The 20,550-nt window shown below is 40.0% G+C and overlaps 1 protein-coding gene across 1 annotated transcript in view; it reads right to left on the reverse strand.

Annotated features, from left to right (window-relative positions):
- Positions 1-424, reverse strand: part of SLC20A2 (solute carrier family 20 member 2) — a 108,843-nt gene extending 108,419 nt beyond the window's left edge. Inside the window, exon 1 of the mRNA XM_080662879.1 lies at positions 132-424. The gene's annotated coding sequence lies outside the window, so the exon portion shown is untranslated. The remainder of the gene's footprint in view (positions 1-131) is intronic.
- Between the last annotated feature and the right edge of the window lie 20,126 nt (positions 425-20,550).

Below are 20,550 nucleotides of genomic sequence, written 5' to 3' on the forward strand. Positions count from 1 at the left end.
ATCTGTGTCCACTAGATAGAGACAGTCATAACTAAAAACTGGTAGATCATTTGGTGAGCATCAAACCCTGGCAAGTAAGAGCGGATGAATTCCTGGTTTTTTTCTCTAAAGCAAACATGGGAATCACTCACCCCCACTGGCAGGAACAACAGTAAGTCTGCCTTTGAAGTTTCTTCTCTGCTTCAACAGCTGAGCTGGGAAGGGTGGAAGCCTGCAGCCACACTTCAAAGCGACACCAGGTGATTGTCCTGCTTCTGCCCCTGAATCCTCCAAAGATTCAGTGGAACTATTTTCTTTGGCAGAAAAGAGGAATGACTAATAAGCTGGTAAATAACATTGGTGTTCTTTTGTTTCTTCTTTTTAAATGCAGAAGATACTGAGCTGTAAGCACCGGTCAGCCTCTCTTGGTGCACAGCTTGAGCATGTTAAATAGTTGTTTAGCTGATGCCAGCTAGCTGCACTCAGGGAAGCTGTTGGCCCCTAAAGGACACAGACGTTTGCTATTGACCTCGCACTGCTTCAGGTGGAGTTATTTATATGATTCATCAGAGAATGAAATGTGGAGTTTATGGTAAAATTGGTGTAATGTCAGAAATATTTTCAATATTGAGTAGAAATAACAAAATGGTAATAAAATAATTTCAGATAGTAACAAATATATCGGAGGAAAAGGACAAAAGTATATGGAATGAAGTAATTCAACAAATAGTTATGAAATACATAACTGTGCTAGTCATGTGTCATCTACAGACTATTAGATTCTAATAACAATTAGAATAGGAACAGATGCAGGAAAACTAAAAGGAAATATGGTTACTTATTTCCATATCTTTAACATCTATGCAAAATTGTGAGAATAGGGACTGGAGCTTATTCTTAACCTGTTTTCCACTTGACTCCCTAATAAAGCCAGAGCCAAACTTGCACAAAACTATAAAGCAAGAAAAGTTTCCCACCTACCTTTTGACCCTCATCAGTCCCCTAAAAGTCTGTATGGGCAAGACAGGTCTTAAATGAGGATTTAAAAGTAAGGATGAGGAACTAAGCTGATAACTCAGGTGGTAAACCCTCCTTAGTCCTGTAGCACGCCTGTAACACATATGGGGACTTTCAGCAGCAGGTCATCTCTCTACTATCATTGACTTCTCACCCAGAATAAAAGTGGTATTTAGCATTGGATTCTATGCTGATGTATTTTCCACCCTTTACTTAGAGTAAAAAACTAAAGCTATTTATGTAGATTAGTAACATTCCATATCCTAGGTAGGCAGTTGGGATAAGTCAAAGGAGAGGCCACTTATTGTCCAGGTCCATTGATAGTAGTGGAGCCCCAAATTTGATACTGAAAGAGCACTGTGTTGTGTTCACTTCTTTTATTTTTGTTGTTTACTAGTTCCAGAGGTTCTTGAAAGAGCAGCTCCATCCCAGGGATTTTATTTAACAACTGCAGGCCTGGTGCATGGATTCGTGCGCCGGTGGGGTCCCTCAGCCTAGCCTGCACCCTCTCGCAATCCAGGACCCCTCGGGGACATCGGACTGCCGGTTTTGTGCCCGAGGGATATAGTAGTGCTCGAAGCAGTAGGCGGCTGGGGAGGAGCCCAAGCCCTGGCCAGGCGCCACACTGCTCCTGCTCATCCCACCCAACTCCACCTGTCGCCACAGCCGCTTGGTAGCGCTGCCACAGAGGCAGGAGAGGCTAGCACCACCGCAGCTGCGCTTGCCAGCCGGGAGCCCGGCTGTTGGTCAGCTGAGTGGCGCTCCTGCTGTGGGAGCGCACCGACCACCAGGGGACAGCTCCTGCATTGAGCGTCTGCCCCCTGGTGGTCAGCGTGCGTCATAGCAACCAGTCAAACCGGTCGCTTAGCGTTTTATATATATATAGATATTTTGACAAATTTCAAACTAGCTGAAGAGAGTGGAGATTTTTCAATACAACCAACTGTGTTGTCAACTGCAAATGTTTTTGGCTTCAGAAATCTGAATTTTTAAAAAAATGTACCATGAAATGTAAAATATGACAGAATAAGTAAATGTATGTTTACTGTATTCATTTTTTTAAGGGATTGCAAGTGTCCGAAGTTTAAAAATCCAGGTCCGTTCAAGTTTACTACAATCTAATATAAATCCTATGTAAATGCTTTCCATCACCTAGTATTAGCATAGTAACTAGACCAGGGGTGGGCAAACTTTTTGACTCGAGGGCCACAATGGGTTCTTAAACTGGACCAGAGGGCCGGAACAAAAGCATGGATGGAGTGTTTGTGTGAACTAATATAAATTCAAAGTAGAGGAGCGGAGGGGAGAGCAAGAGAACCGGGTAGAACAGCCGGATCCAGCCTGCGGGCCGTAGTTTGCCCACGGCTGAACTAGACCAAAGTAAATGCTTGGTGAATACTTATTGAATTAATTAATTTACTTCTAATAATTTATAGAACCAATGTTTTATTTTTATGTTTTTGAAAAGTGTTTGTAGGTTCTGCTTCTGGTAATAGAAGAGTAATCTTATGCACAGATAATGATTATGAATTCAGAACAAAACATAAAAAATATTTGACAGTGCCCATAAGCAGACAACAGAAGGAGGTTGATCCTTGAAAGAGGGGACTGCACTACCTGAGATTTGTGATTATATGTTTTGTTTTGGTTTTGTCTGAAGGTATTTCCAAGTCCACCAGTTGAGAGTAGCTAGAACTCAGGTAGAAAGTTATAGTGAAATTGGTTTGAGAATAGGACAGAGTTCAGGGCTTCTAGAGGGACTGGAACATGAGGAGGAACATCACAGGAAGAAGTGAACCACAGAAGGGGGAACCTCAAAATCTGCATATAAATTCTGACAAGTCCCTGGCTGACCCTATACTATGAATCTACAGAGACTCTTAGGAACCTGGCAGAAACAAATAACTAAAAAGCTGAACGAACTAAGAAGAGTTTTCAGTTACGGCCTACCATAGGTGAGACAATTTGAGTCCTGCCAAAAAACAATTTCAGAGAAAGATAGAATTTAGACTCTCTACACCATACCATCCACAGTGTCCACTGTACAATGAGAAGTTATGGAAATGAGAAAAACAGTAAAATGATTCACAGTTAAGAGAAGAATGAGACAATGTGGTCCATAGTCAAGAGAAAAAATAGTTGATATAAACTGACTCCAAAATGACCCAAATACTGAATTAGCAGACAAGGACTTTCAAGTAGCTATTACAAATATATTTAGATAAATGAAATACTTTCAGAGACATTATAATTGAAAGGCTTTATCAGCAGCAAATCTTTCAGTACAAGAAATACTAAAAGAAGTTCTTTGGGCAAAAGGGATGTGATAATAGAAAGAAACTCAAATTTAAGCAAACTCTAGGCATAATGAATGACTGGATGGGGAGAAATAAGCAAAATCTAACATGTCATTATTGTTTTGTATATCAGCAAATATCCTATATAATAAAGATGTAATATGCAAATTGACTGGCACACCCTTGCACAAAATGGCCACCCCCATGTGGTCACAAGATGGCCAGCAGGGGAGGGCAGTTATGGGCGATCAGGCCTGCAGGGGAGCAGTTAGGTGTCGATCAGGCTGGCAGGGGAGTGTTTAGGGGGTGATCAGGCTGGCAGCCAGAAGCAGTTAGGGGCGATCAGGCAGGCAGGCAGGCGAGTGGTTGGGAGCCAGCAGTCCCGGATTGTGAGAGGGATGTCTGACTGCCAGTTTAGGCCTGATCCTTCAGCCGGACATCCCTGAGGGGTCCCAGATTGGAGAGGGTGCAGGCTGGGCTGAGGGACACCCCCCCACAAGTGCACAAATTTTGTGCACCAGGCCTCTAGTCAATCAATAAAATGTTGACTGGAAACCAACTTAGACTGAGGAAATATGTCAACTGTCCAGAACATGAGAGAGGATGCTGGCCTGGCTAACTGCAGACAAACTATATATGCACCCTTAGGGGGCTGTGAAGGCTTTTATCAGCAAATCGTTTTGGGAAAGGAGTTGCTCCTTTTCTTCCTTAAGACTTTGCTCATCAGAGTTCGCTTTCTCTTTTCATCTTAAGACCTGTGATGTTTTCTGAAGAGGAGTGGAGGTTGAGTTTCAGAAACGCCAGTCCAAGGACAGATTTTCACTTATCTACAATTTATAAATGAATACAGGTGTTTGGAATCTTAAATACTCAACATTTGCTTATTTAGTTGCAGTCTAATTTACTTAAGGTGCTGGATGCTTTTGGCTACTTCTAAGGTGCCTTACTTAGTGGCTTCTGGCCCATTGCTATGGTAAAATAGAATTTATAATAATTCTTACGTATGCTAACTTAATACTTGTAAAATATACCCTTTCTTTGTTTATTAAAAAAAAAAAAAAAAAGGACCCTGGCAAATCTAGTATGCTTCAAAAGGATTATAAAATTTTTAGAAATGCTAGTCCTTAATTAAAGCTGTGGAGAAATTTGAGCTGAATGTATTAACCAACATATGACAAATGTAGACACTTAAATTGTTCTGCTAGCTGACAGTTTTGACTGAAGCTTGACATTTCCTTTTTCAATTTAGTTTAAACAATTCTGAATGGAGGGAAGTCATTTCATGATCCAAATAATCTTTTATTTGTCATTGTTGGCCAATCAAAAGGATATAGTTCATCTTTCTCCTAAGAAGTTAAAATGAAATTTGAGGTAACAATTTAGTTGGTAGAACACAGAATTTGAAAACTAAGTTCCAGCCTATTTTGATTTGTGATGCATCTGTTTGAATTTGAGCTTATCATTAATCTTACTAGGTCTCAGTTTGTTCATCTGTTAACTGGGAATAAGACTGCCTTTACCCCAGGGATGGTCAGATTCTAAATGACAAACCACCTGAGCACCCTGGAAGGCAATTTCAAGACCCATGGTGTTTGGTGGTGGTGTTCAATATTCTTTCACTGTGTAACCAATTTATATTTTTAAGAGTTCTAAGAGCAAAGTCAGGCATAAATGGAGTCCCTAATCCCTCCAGGCCACTAGAGTATGTATTCTTTAGCTTTCTCTGCAGTCCCAGGAAAAGCAGCTAGCTAATGAGAACTTAAAAAGTACACGAATTAAGTCATCTACACATAATTATCACTCACTTCAACCACATTTTAAAAACCTTCCCTGATACTATCTCCATTTTTCAGATGGAAATATGGACACAGAGAAATTAGGGGAGAGGCTCAATATTGAAAACCAGAATTACGTTATCTCTTGAGGTCCTTTCCATTCTATTTCTCTATGATTCTCACAAACAGAATGGTTAGGAGGTTCTAGCATTGTTTCCAGTAGAGAATAATGTTGACATTATTGCTGGGAAATAATATAGCATGCCTTATTCAAGTCCCTTTGAGATAAAAGTCAAGCAAATGGCAGCAAGTAAGTTTTCCTTACAATATTTTGAAAGTGTAACTGCCAAACACTTGAATATAGAGGATTCTTTTTTGTTCCCTTTGTATTCATTTGATTACCCATAATTTATAAAGCACATGTTTGGTTTGTACACTTTGTACCAGGCAAGTCTGGGCCTGCAAAGACTGTATCGAGTTCACAAAAGCCACTTAACATATTTGGTTGTCATTTAAATTATGACTTTGAAAACGAAGAAGACAAGCCCTTTTACAGTGATAGGCAGGTTTGCAGAAATTGCCGAGCAAACTAAATTTAAAATCAGTTCATATAGAAAATGTTATTTTTCCATTGCCATTCTGCCATAATACTCTCCGATGTGTTTTAAAATACCCACAGTAATTAATAAGCATGACATGAAGGTTTCAGTCCCTCTTCCCCTGTGCATCCATTTTGTAAGTTACAGAAACTACAGCCACCAGGCCTTTATATTGATGATTGGATGAAATCTAGTGTTTCCTCCAAAACACTTATACTGACATATTACAAATCAGGGGAAGAAAGCCAAGAGACATAGCCTTAGGAGCACATACAGGTCTTGGGGTTTGTTCATTCGCTTCATCTAGTACCTCTTTTTGCCACAATTTTAGTTCAGTGACTCAAGAATATACAAGTTAAAACAAAAAAAGAAAGAAAGAAAAAGGATCCTGCAGTTCAGAGGCCATCAGTGGCTCAGTGAACTGGAATTGAGTAGCTGTGTTCTGAGGGTCTGTATTGGGGCGGGTAGGGTGGGGGGGGGGCGCCTAGCAGCATGAGTTGTGGCCAGAGGAAGAACTGTTTACATCCCAGCTCCTTTTCTTACCAGAAGGCTTTGTGCCCTCTTCTGAAACGTGGAGATAACCCCACCTCAAAGAACTATTTTCAGGGTTAAATGAAACTCACCACATTAACTGCTTAACCTGGTGCTTGATAGAATATGTATTCCATAGAGAAGTTATTGTTGTATACTCTCTTAGAGCCAGTCTATCTAATTTATGCTAAAATCAAGAGAAGTATTACTAAGATGAATCAAGAAAAAAGGCTATTCTTGGGAGTGAAATATTTGTATAATTTAAAAAATATGAAGTTTCTTACTTCTAATAACATACAGTAACATGCATGAAGTATGGCAAACCTGTTTTAATGAACATATAAGAACCACTTAGAATTATCATAGCAGGATATAATGGAAAGTGGTGTTAGGCAAATCAACTTGATTTCAATTCTAGCTCTGTCTCTTGAGCAAATTTATTTATCTTTGGCTTCCTCGTTTGTTAAATTAACACTTGGGAGGAATGTAGTGAGGGTAACATATTAAAAGTATATATGTATATATATACATTTTAGGATAATAGAATAAAACTGTATACATGTCTGTCTATTATCTATCTGTAGAGAGCACACAATAAACTATATCAAGTAGTGATTACTCTGATATTATAATAATTTTACTCTAAATAGGATTTTTAAAAAATTTAAGTGCTAAAAATCAGTCTGATATAACTCTTTTCCCATAAGTGGCTTGGGGTAACCTCTGAAAATGGTTTGCTATTCACTTAACCCAGAATACCCCACAAAACCATGCAAATTAAGAAGTTCAGATCTTTGTGTTCACTTTAAGAATATTCATAAAACTATCCAGGCCATCAAGGGTATGCATATCTGAAAAGCCACCAAGTATCTGAAGGATGTCACTTTACAGAAGCAATGTATGCCATTCGTCCTCACAATGGTGGAGTTGGTAGGTGTAACCAGGCCAATCAGTGGGGCTGGAAGCAGGGTCTGTGACCCAAAAAGAGTGCTGAGTTTTTGCTGCACATGCTTAACAATGCAGGGAGTAATGCTAAACTTAAGGGTGTAGACATAGATTCTCTGGTCATTGAGCACATCCAGGTGAACAGAGCTCCCAAGATGCAGAGCAGAACCCAGAGAGCTCATGGATGATGCACCCACATATAAGCTCTCCCTGTCACATGGGAAGGATTCTTACTGAAAAAGAGAAGATTGTTCCTAAGCTAGAAGAAGAGGCTGCACAGAATGAAAGTATATCCCAGAAGAAACTGAAAGAACAAAAACTTATAGGCCCAAAACTTTATAGCATAAAATAATCCCATATAATAAAAGGGTAATACACAAATAGGCTGAATGGCAGAACAACCGAACAACCAATCAAAGCATAATATGCTAATGATATGCTAAGGCTGCTCAACTGCTTGCTATGACATGCACTGACTACCAGGGGGCAGACGGTCAACTGGTCGACCAGTTGCTATGATGTGCACTGACCACCAGGGTGCATATGCTCCAACCGGTAGGTTAGCTTGCTGCTGGAGTCTGGCCGGTAGAGACTGAGCAAGATGGGCCAGACATGCCCTGGAGCCCTTCCACAATCCCTCCTTGGCCCGATCGTGCGGGGTAGTAATTACAAGGATGTGTCTGCCTTTTAATTTCTTATTAAACTACTAGAGGCCCAGTGCATGAAATTCGTGCATGGGGGAGTGTCCCTCATCCCAGCCTGCACCCTCTCCAATCTGGGACCCCTCGAGGGATGTTCGACTGCCCGTTTACAGGGATCGGGCTGTGTGGGTGTGGCCATCCTGGGTGAGGGGCTGAGGGCTGTTTTCAGGCTGGCCACACCCCCTTCAGGGTGGAGGTCCCCACTGGGGTACCTGGCCAGTCTGGGTGAGGGGCTGATAGCTGTTTGCAGGCTGGCTAAGCCCCCCAGCGGGGACCCTCACCCCATGGGGGTGTGGCCAGCCTGGGTGAGGGGCTGATGGCTGTTTGCAGGCTGGCCACACACCCCCGGTGACCCAAGCTCCCAGCCCCTCCTTTTTTTTTTTTTTTTTCAGCTCCTTCTTGAGTGGAGGCCAGGGCCAGCTGGAAACAGGTATCTGGGATTTATTTATCTTCTATAATTGAAATTTTGTAGGCTTGAGTGGAGGCCAGGGCCGGCCAGGGCAGGCGGGAAGCTTGGCTTCCTCCATCACCAGGGGCAATCCAAGCCTCCTGCTCGCTCCAGTTCCGTGGCCGCCGCCATCTTTGTTGGGTTAATTTGCATACTCACTCCTGATTGGCTGGTGGGTGTAGTGGAGTGATGGTCAATTTGCATGTTTCTCTTTTATTAGTGTAGAAGTATAGATATATGTGTTTTGTGTAGGTTTTTTTGTCTGTGTTTTATTACACAATAAAACATTTTAAAGTAAAAACATTTACTCAACCCAGTTACTGTATGAACTACTACAAAGTGAAATCATAGAGCACTGATTTAGAGAGGTTTCATTATGTTTTTAATAAAATAGGAGCAACATACAAATATTTGGGGGGAGGGGGGTCCTTCCGCCAAAGCACCAAATTACTATCTTAGTTTTCCATTCTCATCTGAAAAATTTTAGATGCCAACAACTGTAAATATAAAGTAGAATTTATGTCATCTTAGACAGTAACAGTTTACATGGCAATATACATGATCAATGTTGTTAATTTAAAAAGACGAATCAAATTGTAATGAGTCACATTACATGAATTAAGTCACAATAAGCATGACAGTGCCCACTTAAAGCATAAAAAGAGCCTGGCTGATGTGGCTCAGCAGTTGAGCATCAACCTATGAACCAGGAGGTCAGGATTCAATTCCTGGTCAGGGAACATGCCCAGATTATGGGCTTGATCCTCAGTAGGGATCAAGTGTTCTTACAAGATGGATCAAACAAGTATTCTGTGCAGGAGGCAGCCGATCAATGATTCTCTCTCATCATTAATGTTTCTATCTCTCTCTCCTTTTCCCTTCGTCTCTGAAATAAAAGTATATTTGGGGAAAAAAAAGAAGAATAAAAAGAGATCAGTAGATGACAAGTTAAATCTGAGTCCACTTTTGTGTGGCTATTAAAAGAATAAAGATTCCTGAGCTACAATAAATATTTATTGAACAAGTTACTATTATCACTAGTGAAAATTGTAAATATTCTGTTAATATGGAGAAAACATATGAATAGGTATCTTTGGGCACTTTGCTTATAAAGAAGAGAAACCTACTCAAGCTTTCTCTAGATAAAGGAACACAGAGGTACCTTATGACATCCATGAGAGATCAATGCAGAAAACCTGTCAGGAACGAAGGAAACACCAGTCTCTCTCCTCTAACCCCATAGGTTCTTGTTCTCTTCTCGCTGCAGTCCATTCCCACTCCTTGATGATCAATATATGTGACCCTCAATGGCTGCCCTATGCTTCTGAAACTCTTGGGGCCATCATCGGATGCTAAAGGATTCATTCTGTCTGAGACCCAACTTCAAATATAATGAGCGGAAGAACCCACAGGAGCAGAAGGTTCTTTGCTAAGGCATTGTAGAGGTAAGAGGAAATGATTTACTGGAATTCAACATAGACAAGGACATGGCCACTAAAATGGTGGAATAATGTATTCATTCCACCACCACCGAACTACCATGAGTCAGACTGTGCTGGGGATTCAAGGGTAAATAACGACCAGAGATCAGACTTCAGAAACCATGACAGAACATCTAAAGGGATTCTTTAAAGAGGATAAAATAAAAGAAGTATAAAGTCTTTCAGGATCCTAGAAGAGGTGATGACTAATTTCACAGAGGAGATTATACTAAAGCAACCTTGAAGCATGAGTATTAAAACTCACAAAGCACAGTCAAGCAAAAGATGTGTTCATATACATACAGCAAAGTTGGAAATTTCTCTTCAGTAAAGGACACTGTGGATATAGTCTTGACAGGTCCAAGAGAAGATTTTTGCAAGATCTAATACTGAGAAGGAGCTAACCCAAACCAGTAAGGAACAAATGATGGGTGCTCCAATAGAAGATGGGCAAACATTGAGAACGAGCAATTAGCAGAGGAGAAAACAAAAAGCATCACACCTCATTCATTCATTCATTCATTCATTCATTCATTCATCATTTTACACCAATTAGACCAGCAAAATGAGCAAGCTGGATAGCACTAAGTGTGGACAGGGGCTGAGGGCTATCGGCTCTGGGATGGGAGCAGTATTAACCAGCAGTATTAACTGCATCCTGCAGAGCACTCCAGCAGTGCCTATCAAAGTCTGCATGAACACTGCATCCAGTGCAGGAGGAGGGGACAAAGTGGAGAGGCCAGCTTAGAAGGATTTTCTATATCACAAGTTTTTATTCTAAAGACAATGGAGAACCAAGAGAACATTCTAAGCAGACCAGTGGCATGGCCAGAACAAAACTCATGGCAGTGTGGTGTTAAAAACCAAGTGAAGAGAAAATGGAAGCTTAGAAAATGAGTTCAGGGTTTCAGGGCATGTATATATGAAATGGCATACAAAAGAGTATGCAAACACAAGCTACTACTAGGTGAGGATGGCAGATTATATCTAATAAAGATCAAAAGTGAATCCGGAATGAAGCATATCATATTTAATAGTCACAGTTTTCTTTTCTCCCTTGCAGCCGTTTGTTCATGATTTTTTTATTGTACAAAATATTGTTTAGAATCCTAGAGTCTAAATATTAAAAGTGTTTCTTTAAAAAAGATACATAGACTATGTAGTCTGGTTCATTTTGAATAAAGGATTAACTGATGATTAAAAAAAAAAAAAAAAAGATACAGCCCTAACCGGTTTGGCTCAGTGGATAGAGCGTCAACCTGCGGACTGAAAGGTCCCAGGTTTGATTCCAGTCAAGGGCATGTACCTACCTTGGTTTCGGGCACAGCCCCAGTAGGAGGTGTGCAGGAGGCAGCTGATTGATGTTTCTCTCTCATCAATGTTTCTAACTCTCTATCCTTCTCCCTTCCTCTCTGTAAAAAATCAATAAAATATATATTTTTTAAAAAGATACATAGAGATTTAAGAATAGAGTTATTATGCTTTGATCCTGTATGGAAGATGGAGTTTTGGCAGCTTTTGGTCGTTCCAGAGAGTTCCTTTTTACATAGCTTTTATAAAAATTTAGACCCTAGTTATACATAAACTGTTCTTTAAAGAATGTTAGTGAGTTTATGGGACTATGGATGATTTTTCAAAATATGTTTTACATTTTCTATGGTTTCTATAATGATATTGTACCCCCACGATCTACCATTTTTCCAACTAAATTCTAATTTTCATTTGGATGAATTTAGGATTTGTTTTAGGCAGGGTGCAATTAAATTATAAACCTTTAAGCTGAACCTAGTTTCTCTTGTGAAATTAATTGGTTGGTCCAGCTAGTAAATGGCATCACTCACTGGTGCCTCAGCCAGAGGGCAACACAGCTGCTCCTCAGCCCCGAGGAGTGTGGGGATGTCGGGCCTGGCTATCATCGATTCCAGGCAAGGGCATAACTTACAGAGATCCTATGGTCTTAGAAGCATGAAACCCACCAGTCCAACAAAGTAGACAGTCAATAAGTGCGTGTTAGCTTCTCTCCCGTATATGCAGAGGGTTAATTTCCTCTACTTTTAGAAACTTTTGCTTTTGGCTTCTGTAACCTGAATGTTAATTAGCATCCTTTTCTCTTTCCTGTACATCTACCCATCTCAGGATGGCGCCAGTGCTGAGAATACACAAAGTCCTTTTTCTTACTTACTTCTAGTTTTCTAGCTTTGCTTTCTCCCTCTGTCTCTGTTTTTTTTCTCAGCCCCAGTCTGTTGTGTTTCCTTTGGTATCCCATGTCCTAGGCTCAATGGCTTGTTTTCTCATTAATCTCTGAGGAGGCTCCACTGAGACCTAGACACAATCTAGACTAATGAACTCTCTGGGTACAATGTCTGTGTGGTCTTTTCTAATAGAGCTTCACAGAAATTTAATTGGGAGGACTTATGCTCATTAGGCAGTGATGTATTCTAAAGCTGAAGAACCAATGCAAACATTATGTTCCTTGCTAGAATGCTAAAAAAAAAACAAACACAAAACTTAAGATGCAGGATAGCTCTTTATTGTACTGAAAATATCACCCATTAGAAATGGCATGCAGCTGTGCCAGGGATCATGATATGTGCCACATTGTGTTAGGCCTAATTTCCTTGCTGGTCTTAAATACCTTTAAAGAATTGCTTCACACTTTTTGGCCATAATGATATGACTTACTATATTAAGGTAATAAATGGTAATACATAATTAACTTAACTGCACTATACTTAATGCAATAGGTGACCTCTTAAAACTAGCATGTAAATTAAATTACGAATAGAAAAAATTTTAAATTACTAAGCTCTGTGAATAACTTTTATTGTTAATGGCTTAAAATTTTAAGGAATCCTCTTGTAATAAGGAGGCAGCATTATATAGTGGAAAAATAATAAAATTTGGAGGAATAAGCACTAGATTTCAGTTCTGATTCTGCCAGGGTGAGATGTGTTTCATCAAACCCCTCTTGCCAAGGTTTTCATCTGCCGAACAGGAATTATTTCACAATGTTATTTTACTTTGCAAATTATAAAGGGCTCTACAGATGTGAGCTGTTGCTATGATTACCTGCAGAGCCTTTTATATACATGGTCTCGTGGGAGTCTCCTGCAACCTGTGGTTGAGACACAGCTGATCTTATTGTACTTTTCTCTATAGATGGAGAAACTAAGCATTAGAAGAGGCTTCTGATTGATCTGAGGTAACATCACCAAAGCTGGCAGAGGCAAAACTAAACTCCAAATTATCTGACTCCTAAATTGGTAGGTTTTCTACTATATCATGCTACCCCAGACTCTGGGAGTGGGGAGGGGAAAGGGAAGAAAAGAGGAGATGAATACTTATCCTCTATAATAAAAGGTTAATATGCAAATTGTCCCCTTGGGAGTTTGACCAACAGGGAGTTCGACCGCTCGCTATGAGGTGTGCTGACCACCAGGGGATGGTGCGGAACAAAGGAAGGCCCTGGCCAGCAGCTGGCAGCTGCGGAAGGAAGGCCCTGATCAGCCCTGATTGCCAGCCAGGCCTAGGGATGCTACCTGTGCACGAATTTTGTGCACCGGGCCTCTAGTACATTAATATGCTTTTCTCCACTACAGTGGAAAGTGGGAAGGAATGGGAAAGTCTTGGGTGAAATTATAGATTTACTTCTAATAAACTGTATGAACTTGGAAGTAATACTTAACCTCACTGAGTCTCCATTTCTAAAATAAAGATGATAATATCTAATTTGGGGGTGGCTAGGATTAAATAAGATGATGTGTGTGCTATCCAGCATACATAAAAAGCATTCACTAAAGAAAATATTAGTATCAAATGCAGGCCTACATGTGGAAGAAAAGAAACCAAGTACACCTAACGTGGCTTGGGGGAAGTCAATAGTTCACCCTGCCCTGATCCCTTAAGGGGCCATTTTGGGGACCAGTAGGATTGAAATATTCTCCTCTTCCATGAATTCCCTCCACTCCAGTCATTCCAGCCATCAAAGTTTCCTGCAGTTCAGAACATCCTTTCCATTTCTTCCTGAGATTTTTAGTCTCAGATGGCAGACTGAGTACATACACTTATAAACTCTGCATGAAAATGCTAATAAAAAATTTTAAAACTCAACCATAAAGAGAATAGGAGGGAATGTCATCAACAAACCAGGGAGTTCAACAAATCTCTGTAAAACAGAAACCGTATGGGAGGGGGCTGACTGATGAAGCAGACCCTAGGAAGCCTAGATTACTGAGTGGGACTGGACTCTAGTAATTGATGGAGGTGAGGCTAAACACGGGGATTTAGTAAAGATCTACACATTAAAAGCAATCCTCCCTCCATAATTCTCTCCCACTTCCTATGCAGGGTGTCCTGTAGCCAAGAGTTTAACCCCGTCAAGCAAAGAAAAACCATCTTTTCTAAAGAAATCAGAAGAACTCTCTGGGGAGAACTACAGTCACTAGCATGGGATTGGTGACTCAAGTGAAACTTCCTCTTTTAGGATGGCCTCTGCCCAGCCTGTCTGCCCAGTCCAAAGCAAAGCGTGTCCTGGTGACAACTCCCACCTCCGTACCCACCATTTCCAGTAGGTCATTCAGTTTCCTCATTTTCCCCAAATATAAAAAGGCACCCAAAAATCATCAGGCATTTGAGTCAAATCTATAAAATAGAAGAGAAAGAACAAGGGAACAACGAGAAGAAATGCTCTTAAAAGAGATTCATGAAACACTTTAATTAATGAAACAGAAGGTAACACGTTTAATAATAGAATTAGTGCCACCACAGAAATATGAATAGATCCATGAAACAAGGATGAGTATCTGTGGAAAAGAAATTGAAAATTAGAAAGAGCTCTTAGAAATAAAAAAGAAAGAAAGAAAAATATTGTTTAGATGACAAATTCCACAGAAAGATAAGATAAAATCAAAGAAATTTCTCAGAAAGTAAGTAAAAATGAGCAACTTACAGAAAACTGAATAAGAGAGAGAGAGAGAGAGAGAGAGAGAGAGAGAGAGAGAGACATAGGGGCTTAATCTCAGAGATCCAACATATAACTAATAAGAATTCCAAAAACAGAACAAAGAAAATGGAAGAGATTAGTTTATAAAAATAATAATAATAACATACTTTCCCAACCAGAAGTTGTAGAGAAAGAGACTACAGGATGTCCAGAAAAAAAGTGCAAAAAAGAGCCACACCTAGAAATTTCACTGTGAAATTTGAGAATCCCAGAGATTAAAATATTCTAAATGCCTCTAGAGAGCAAAACAGGAAGGAAGATGTCTATGAGACACTCCTCCAGCCTGAATGATGGTAGCATAAAGGCATTTTCAGACAGGCAAGCCCAAAGAAAGTTTACTCCTACCCAGCCCTTGACTAGGAACACGTGGGAAGATTCTCTGGTAAAATGAGGAGTAGGATGTAGGATGCTGTGGATGTGAGCCAGGGGAGTGATGAAGGATGACAGTGCATGGGGATAGCTGTGTAGCAGCCCCAGGAAACAACCAGGTCCAGATCAGAGCATGGTGCTCTGGGAAAGAGGTCCCTGGAAGAAAATGGTATGACCACTTATTTAGACCAAATTGAATGACTATGCATTCAGGAAAAACAAATGAATTTGTAATAAAGGCATTGGTTCCGAGAAGGTAACCAGAAACTCCAGGAAAAACAAAATGCTGTATCAGAAAACCACAGTCTAAATATTTAAAAACCTGGAGTTTCAGAAAGAATAATGAAACAGTTTTCAAGCAATGGAGAACATGAATAATAAGAACAGGGAAGGCAGTAGGAAAATGGTCAAAAAGACATATTATGCTAACACTATGTTCCTTCTTACAACAACAAAAAAGTAATGAGAAACTCCAAGGCAAACTGAAATGGGGGGGTAGCTGAACTTCATATTAGAACCATTCATGTTTGAGTGGCAAGGTGCTTAGGAGAAAGCATCACACTTATAGACACTATTTGACTATTCAGTGAACACTTTTTACAGTCATAATAACATAAATGCTATCAATTATTCTTCTTATTTAGAATCAACCTATAGACAACTAGCAGAAAAATTTGATTTTGGTTGCCAAGCAGGCTATGAATGTAAGCAACTTGGATATTTTAAAACTAGAGGCTCGATGCACAAAATTCGTGCAAGGGGCTCGGCCCACGCAGCCATGGCAGTTGCCTCAGCCCTCGCAGCCCCAGCTTCGTCCAGAAGGTCGTCCGGACGGTCTTTCCGCTGTTTGGCCATCTGGTCTAATTAGCATATTATGCTTTTATTATTATAGATAAAGCTTTGGCCGATAAAGGTTGAGAAGGAGAGAAAGAGCTGAGTTGCTAACATAATACAAAATGAGGACTGGGATCATGTTTAAAATGAGAAACAGAAAGCCCACAAATGTGAGTATTTTGTATACCATCTATAATAATAAAAGCGTAATGTGCTAATTAGACCAGATGTCCTTCCGGACGACCTTCCGGATGAAGCTGTGGTGGGCGGGGACCGAGGCAGAGGTCCCCCAGCAGCCACCATGGTGAGGGCCCAGCCCCTTGCACGAATTTCATGCATCAGGCCTCTAGTTTAGAAATATGAGAAATAGAAAGATGTGAAGAAATAACTAGGAAAGTTGAACGTGGTTTCCTCTAGGAAGATTAGGAATTAGTGCCCTTACAAAAAGAGGAAGAGACACAGGAGAGGAAGAGATGAGTGGACATAACCAGGAAGAGAGCCCTCACCAACAACTCAACCATGCTGCCGCCAGTACCCTGATCTCAGCCTTCCAGCCTCCAGAACCCTGAGAAATAAATGCTTGTTATTGAAACCACCCAATCTACAGTAATTTGCTACAGCAGCCTGAACTGCTATAGCAAATTACTGTAAAAAAGACCTTTCTTCTTTTCTAATATAAGCATTTAGTGCTATGGATTTCCCCTAAGCTGCTTTAGGTACATTCTACACATTTTGGTATGTTGACTTTTAATTTTTACTCAGTTCAAAATATTTTCTAATTACCTTTTAGACTCCTTATTTGACCCATAGGTTATAGAGGTGATTAATATTTTGAGATTTTTCGGTATCATTCTATTAGTGACTTTTATTTTCTTTGGTAAGGTCAAGGAACATACTGAATATTGTTTCAAGTTTTAAAATTTTGTTACAATTTGTTTCATATGGCATATATTAATGAGCTGATAACTTTTCTTGTTATTTAAGAAAGAGTAGGTTCAGGCAAAAGCATTCCAGCTGATATACCATTTTACTGTTAACTGACTGAAAGCAAGAAAATGGAAGTAGCTCTAAACAAATTATAGCACATCTGGTTAATTGCTTCTCTCTGCTTTGAAGTATTCCATCATGTACATCTACCGCATTTTTCTTATCCATCCCCTCTGTAATGAACACCTAGGTTATTTCCAAGTCCCCACTATGTCAACCAATACTGCATGAACATCCTCATATATGTCCCATTATGGAACAGTGTGAGAATTGCTTTTTCAGTGGGGAACAGCTGGATACAGGCTGAGAGAATATTACCTGATTTGACTAAATATCACCAGATGGGTCTTTGGATTCCACACAATTGCACCCCATTGCCACAGCCACATCTCCATTGCCTCAGCATCACCAGCTTTCTACACTTTATGCCAACCTAGCAAGTATAGAGGGAGATTCTTGTTTTGTCTAATTTCTATCACTACCACTGAGATCGTGCTAATTGTTTACGGCCTTTGGGGCTTCCTCTTCTTGAATTGCCCGTTTTGTTGTTGTTGCTGTTATTTGGGTTTGCCTTTTTTTTTTCATTGAAGTTTCTGTCTTTTTTTTTTTTTTCCTTTCCTTGTATAAGTTGCAGGTATTAGACCATGTTTGGTTTAAGATACCATGAATATCCTTTCCCCATCTGATTTCACTGTTATTTTTTTCCCATGGTCTCTCATTTCCCATGTGGTTAGACATTTCAAATTGCCTACACCCAGAGGCAGTGCCAGGTAACAGCCCAATATTTGCATGAGTAGAAACTCTGTCTGGCACAGACACTGTCTGGCAGACCACTGTCTGGGAGCGATGCCTGACGCTCTGCCCCATCTGGCTTCACTATGATAACTACTATGCAAATCCCTCACTCCTGCTCCCCCTCAACAACTACAAAACCAAAGATAATCTGGACACCCAGGGAGGTAATGAGGGAGGAGAACTCTCACAAGAGTGCGTGGGAGTGGGGTGGCAAAGGGGCCGAGAGCCCACAGGAGAATTCTGAGGTGGTACAGTGGGCACAAACACTCCAGTAGGCTTTCTAATACAAAAGGCTTTGGGGAAGGTAGAAACTGGTACAAAGAGTAGGTTTATAAGTAAAAGATGCTTAAGAAAATATGGAGTTGGGGCTCCTGAGGATTCACCTACCCCAGGAAGGAAGGCGGTCATCTACTATCAGTAAGCAAGGAAGCCCTTGGGGCTCAGACTATACGTAGACCCCTGAAGTTAAGGTTTAAACCAGACTCAAAGCCTTGAGTAAAATGTACCAGCAAAGTGACAGACTCCAGACCAAGGTGGCTTGGCTGGAAACAACAACAGCAACAAAGCCAAATATTTGAAAATGCAAGATCCAGTCTAATAATTATGTCAAATTGCGATAACTAAGTTTTATACTTTGCTCACACCTCTGCTGCTAAGGGGTAAGCCCTAAGAGCTGGAGTATGGAGATTGCAATGGGCAATGTATGGTAGGAACCTGAACAATTAGGAAACCCAAACTTCTAGGTCTTGCGTGGGCATTGCCCACCATGCACCACTACCAGACAAAGGTGGAGATGCCTCCCTTCCCACGCCTCTTTGGATGACAGGGTTAATATGCAGCGTAAGTGGGTGGCTATGTAAAGGAGACATCCCTTCTGCACCTCCCCAGTCTTTTTTCCCCTAGACATAGCCCAAGACTAAGAAGTTTTAGTGAGAAGCAGAACTTAGCCTACTATTTCTATAAAAAAAAAAAATAAACTGGACAGGAAGGTGTGGTCCAACTCCAATTGTTCAGCTAACTGGTCAAGTTATTCACAGAGCTGCCTGGCCCAGCATGACAAGATGGGTTTTGACAAATAAAGTGCCTGATAATAACACTGACAGGCAGCCTACTAAAGCTCCATGGAGTTATGTCACCAGGACAAAAAAGAGTCGGTTAGTGGGGCTTGTGGTTAACTTAGCATCTAGTCTCTGTTAATAGCGTACATACTGCACAGAAAGAAGCAGAGCCGAGGGACAGAGAGGCAACTGGTTTAAGACATCCTATGAACCACTGAATTTAGTCAGGTTACAAGTAACTTCTGTCTATTCTAGTACTTTCATTTCTTACTTAAGGTAGTTTAAGTAGGATTTCTATTGTGGGCAACCAATATGTTCTGACTAATATAAGTGATGTAAGAAAGATGGAAAGGACAGTAAAATTTTCACTAGTTACATTATCTAGCTGTAAAACCTAAAAAAAAAAATCAACTGAAAACTTATTCAAACATATAAGAGAAAAGATAATTTCTTTTTTCAGTAAGTGGTGTTGGGACATTAGATCCCTACCTCACACCAAAATAAATTTCAGGAAAAGATTTAATTAAATCATAAAAGAAATAGAAGATAATATAGACACATTTTTATCTGCATTGGAAATAGAAAGAGCCTTTCTTAACATTGAGGCAAAAGCAGAAAATAAGCAACAAAAAGGATAGACTTATATTTTAGCAATAGGAGATAACAATAAAGCACAGAATGAAAAATTCATTGAGATAGGAAACTTCGGTGGAAGACCAGGTTTGGGACTTCCAAGGGCTATTGCTGGAAGTGGAGAAGCTGACTAATTTGATTTTGAACATATTGGTATTTGTTAGAATGGCTCTCTCTGTCCAAATGAACTAGAAACAGATACATACGTGTAAACCTGAGGGGTGACCGCAGGTTACCGATGTATGTTTGGGAAAATTCAGCCTATAGATGATAGTTAATTCTACTCAAGTGGATGGGATTACCCAGGAATGAGAAAAGAAGAACCTCACAGAACACTGATATTTAAGGAGCAGGGAAGAAGAAAACCTAGGAAGACTTAGTTTTTTTCAAGGTAGAGATATCCCAAGTCAGATTTATCTTGTGGCCTAGATCCGTGGTCGGCAAACTGCAGCTCTCGAGCCACATGCGGCTCTTTGGCCCCTTGATTGTGGCTCTTCCACAAAATACCACGGCCTGGGCGAGTCTATTTTGAAGAAGTGGCGTTAGAAGAAGTTTAAAAAATTTGGCTCTCAAAAGAAATTTCAATCATTGTACTGTTGATATTTGGCTCTGTTGACTAATGAGTTTGTCGACCACTGGCCTAGATAGTACCTAGCACTGTGCAGGATATGTATTGGATATTCAATATATGGTAAACCCAATTAATTTTTTTCCAATTGTTTCTTAAATTTAATTAATTTAAAAATAAATCAATTCATATTATTCAAAATTCAATAGGTGTAAAAGGATATTTTCTTGGTACCCCGTCCCTCTATTTTTCCTCCCTGGGATCAATGAATATCAACACTTTCTTGTGTATCCTTTCACAGATATTTTATGAATATGCAAGCAAATAAGAATATGTTTTCTTCCCTTTTTAAAATCTTCTGGTTTCAACTCCCTGCTTTAATTGACACACTATATTAGAGACTGTGTCATGTCAATATGTAGTGTTTTCATTCTTTTTATGATGATAACATTTCAATTTCTAGATTATCATAATTTGTTTAACCAGGTCCTTTGTAATAGCTATATAGGTTTTTTACAACATTTTCCTTTA

The sequence above is a fragment of the Plecotus auritus genome (assembly GCF_963455305.1).
Source record: "Plecotus auritus genome assembly, chromosome: 3".
Taxonomy (NCBI): Eukaryota; Metazoa; Chordata; class Mammalia; order Chiroptera; family Vespertilionidae; genus Plecotus; species Plecotus auritus.